Below are 4,828 nucleotides of genomic sequence, written 5' to 3' on the forward strand. Positions count from 1 at the left end.
TATCAATTGTCATCAGAAATCCAGCTGGTGATTTTTCAAGAGAGCCACAACAACTTTGTAAAATGATATCAAAGTTGGAGGACTCACATCTCCTAACTTCAAAACATGCTACCCCGTGGCAGTCAGGCTGCTGCGTGTTAATGCAGGTCAGAGACAGACTTACAGAATAGACTTGGAAGTGCAGATAGCTTTTCTTGCAAATGTCCATGGCAATGAGTCATTGGTCTGGTTTGACATGGTCAGAAGTGGCTTACTTTGTGACACACCACAGCTTCCACACTGAGAGGATTTTTGATTTAGTTTGTTTTGTTATTTTTAAAATTAATTAAAAAATAGAGTTATTTTTGTTTTCTCTTGAAGGGGAGTTTGCAAGGGCAGAGGGAGGGTGTGAACGCACGAGGAGATGAGTAGGGTTGGGTGCATGATGTGAGATTCACAAAGAGTCAATACAAAGTAAAAAAAATTAGAAATACAGAAGTAGGACTCATGTGTTTGTGGTCAAATGACTTTTGACAACAACTCCCCAGCTCTCCAGCTGAGATGTGGCCAATCTTTTCAACAAATGCTGCTGGGAAAACTGGTTATTTAACCAGAGAGCAAAGGTGCTCCTTCCTTACACCATAGACAGAATTAACCTAAAAAGGATCTAACTCAAAGGGCAGGGACTATACAGCTCTTGGGAGAAAATTGTAAATTCTTGTGAACATGGATTAAACAATGATGCATTAGGTGAAAAACTGAAACTAACAACCAAAAACAAACTAGCCCAGACTCCATCTGGATTACAACCCCTTTGTGATATTCCTAAAAAGAGGAAATGCTGGAAGCTGGAGATGCACAAAGCCCAGGGTTTCATCCCCAGCTCTGTACAAACTCAGGTCAGGGTGCTGGCCGTGCACACCTGTAATCCCAGCACTTGGGAGGCAGAGGCAAAAAAGAACAGAAGTTTAAATGCATTCTTGCCTGCATAGAAGTTAGAGGGAGCCTGAGCTACAGGAGTCCCTGTCTCAGGAGCCACACACAAACAAAACACTCAACCCGCAGAATGGGAGGAGGAACTATTTGCACGTTTGATAAAGATTTGGAACCCAGAATAAAGGAAGAACTTCTATACCTCAGGCACTCCCCAGCCCATCCACTTGACGACTACAAACTTGGGTTTGCACATAGATTGCTAAGCATTCAGACACAGTACTCAGTCTTGCTGTCATGGTTTGTATATGCTTGGCCCAGGGAGTGGCACTATTTGGAGGTGTGGCCCTGTTGGAGTAGGTGTGTCACTGTGAGCGTGGGCTTTAAGACCCTATTCCTAGCTGCCTGGAAGCCAATCTTCCACCAGCAGCCTCCAGATGAAGATGTAGAACGCTCAGCTCTGCCTGCACCATGCGTGCTTGGATGCTGCCATGCTCCCACCTTGATGATTATGGACTGAACCTCTAAACTTGTAAACGCCAGCCCCAATTAAATATTGTCCTTATAAGAGTAGCCTTGTTCATGGTGTCTGTTCACACCAATAAAACCCTAGGACACTTGTTGAGTTTAGTAGCTCAGCTCTCTTGGCTGTGCTAAATACAGTCAAATCTCCTCTGTAGCCCACTTCCATTGTTCCAGTCTGCAAATATGCCGGCTGTGAATGCTGTCCCTCAACCTTCAGTAATGCACATAGAACCGTGAGGCAAGACACCGTTGTAGCCAACACAGTGAATCAGCTCTGGCTTCTGTAAGTTAGGAATCACGAGTCTTAATCACATCCTTGGTCTTTTGGCTTAAAATTTGGGGTTTGGGGCTGGATTTCCTTCATGCTTGCCACCAAAGAGGAGTCAGTGGAGCACGGAGATCTGCCTGGTGCTCTGGCCACTCCTCCATGGCCATCCTTCTTAGTATACATGAGATGCTCAAATGATGATGTTTAATTCTAATGACAAAGAATATAACAAGGACAGGAAATGGCCTGGCATTAATCTCCACTCCATCTTGTGGCGGTGACGGCGATGAAAATGAGAAATAGTTTAAGCTTAACCCACTCTCATTACGATCATAATTACATTTTGTGGTCATTCTTAGTTTCAGCAGAACCCAACTGCTCACCATGTCAATTTGAAAGATACAGAGAGCCTTTAATTTTTTTTTCTAGCATTCATTTGCCCAGCCATCTGCTGAGGACTGATTCTTAGGAAGCTGAAAATTAGATGTAAAGAACTTATCTGGTTTGTGTTTAAATGGTTTGGCATGAACCTGCTAAACATCTGGATAAATATAATTTATGTCCATGTGCAGCAAAACTCATTGAATTGCCCAGCTGATTAATTTTTCTAATACATTTAATAGAAGGCTCAAAATCAGGTCCCGATGACATGACTAAGAAGCACTGGCATAGTGAGGGGGATTAATCAGGAGGCCAAACCTAGCGAAGGGTGGCTCCCCCAACACATCAGCCCTTATAGGATCACCAAGAGGCTGTTCACTGTGCAGATGGGACCTTTTAGAACTACTGTACAATGTGTGTTTCTGCAGAATCATGGGGTTCTTTTATGGCTGTTACATTTACCAATAATTACGTCTACTGATTATTTATTTATTCTTTTTGCATCTATTAACTGAGCACCTCTGATTGGCTGGCTGTTGTCTAGGAGCTGGGAATGCAAAGACAAGGGAAGGGAAGCCCTTGCTTTGAGAGGCTCCCCTTTGGAAAGTCAACCAGAGTATAACACATTGCACAAGGCTAAATGAGAGTTTGGAGAAGATGTCTTCCCCATCTCAGGAGAGTTGCAGGGCTCACTTTGTGCCATGCTGGCATTCTAGTATCCAGATATACTGGCTTGGTCTTGGGTTATGGGTAGTGAATAGGTCACCTAGTTTCTGTTGACCTTGACTTTCCATCTGTAATTACACTTTTTTTTGGCTGTTGAAATGGAAGTAGACAGTATGTAGTAGAGATACTGGTGTTATCTAGTATCAACTGGGTAGACTGGTAGGGCACTTAATGCTTTCCTGGGTGTATATTCCAAGATGAGATCTGGGGCATCAAGGGGAGGGATGGCTAGGCATGGAAGGAGAGACCCTGGAGTGTGCATGGTACTTGAGTGCCTAAGTGAGGATATTGGACTTGACTCCAATGCTATGAGGGTCTATTGGCAGCAGAAAGGAGATGAGCATATTTTTATTTTAGAAATATCACAGTGTCTCTAAAGGGGAAACCAAGCCCCTGCAAATGCCATGACCATAGTGGATTAAACCTTTAAAACCATAAGCCAGCACTAATTAAATATTGTATTTTTAAGAGTTGCCATGGTATGGTGTCTCTTTACAGCAATAAACCCCTAACTAAGACAAATGGGAAGATTCACCTTTAATCTGTGCCATACCTACTGGTGGCAGCCTATATAAAGGACGCAGAAGGAGGAAGCTTTCTCGTTTGCCTGTTGGTCCTCACTCTCATTGACAAGTCTGTTCCTTCACTGTCATTAGAGCCTACTTCTTCAGAATTCTGACATATATTGAAGATCAGCTGAGACATCCAGTCTTGTGGACTGAACACCTACTGGATTCTTGGATATTCTGTTAGTAGAGAGTCATTGTTGGACTAGCTGGACCACAGCCTGTAAACCACTCTAATAAAACTCTGATAGATTCATTCTTTCAGTTCTGTTCCTGTAGAGGACCCACCCTGAATAATAAATTTTTAAAAAGAAAGGTTCAAGTACCTTGTCTGGACACTTTAGATGGGCTTTTCTGTCAACTGGTGTTTTAATATGTAATAATGAGTCTTATGACATCGTTAAGAATAAAGTCACAGATACTGTGGGAAGCTGGCATAGGAAACAGGGATGTAGGTGCCTACTAAACAGGAAACCATTCTGATGTACTTGGAAGTGCAAGTTCACATCTGCCTCTAAAGCTGGCCAGGAAATGAGACCAGTACTAACCAGGGATCATGGGTCCTTGAAAGATTCATGGTCAGCTACAGTAGGATCCTGGAGCTTTTCTTACCCAGCTGTTAGCCTCATCCCTGTGCATCCTCCGGCCCACTCCCCAGCTCCAAGCTGCAGCCTTGGATTTGGCAGCTCTTAATAGGTTGTGGAATTAGAGCTGACCTTTGCAATTGTGGCTGTAAAAAAAGTTATTAAATTTAAAAATTGTTAGATCTCAAATGAGCTGAAATCTTTTGTATGAAAACTCCACCTATCTCGCTTTTGTCCATAAAATATATTTGACCTCAACCATATAATTAAAGCCAGCGAATTCACCAGCCCTGTGAGGTTTATTATGTGCAAGGCCTTACGGTTATTCTCATTTGAAAGGGACAACTCCATTGCAGGCATTTTCTTGAGTTGCTGGGCAAAAACTGTAGACAGGATGTCGAGTCTTGTCTGGAATGCTTCCACTTTACCCCAACACCCCTCCCCTACCACAATCCAGGTTGAACAGAAAATGCTTCACAATTAGAGAAAAATGTCCAACAAAGGCTTGTCAGGCTGACCATACATTCTGGGGGGACAGATGGTGTAACTAGGAGGGATTTACATGGCAGATCAGCATCAAACTCTCGAGCCGAAGACCTAGCCTTAGGTAATCAGATGCATTTTCCAAGCTAAGGGGGCTAAGCAAGTTCAGTGGCACAGAAAGGGAAGGCTTTGACACAATGAGTGAAAGTGGAAGAGGATGGGCGTGGGAGTCTGTTACTGAGATAGGGTTTTAATCTCTACTTATTTGATGTGTGAATCAGTCAAATCATTAAACCACCCATAGCTCCAGTTTTTTTTCTTTCTTTCTTTCTTTCTTTCTTTCTTTCTTTCTTTCTTTCTTTCTTTCTTTCTTTCTTTCTTTC

The sequence above is a fragment of the Mus caroli genome, chromosome 7 (assembly GCF_900094665.2).
Source record: "Mus caroli chromosome 7, CAROLI_EIJ_v1.1, whole genome shotgun sequence".
In the NCBI taxonomy this organism is placed as follows: Eukaryota; Metazoa; Chordata; class Mammalia; order Rodentia; family Muridae; genus Mus; species Mus caroli.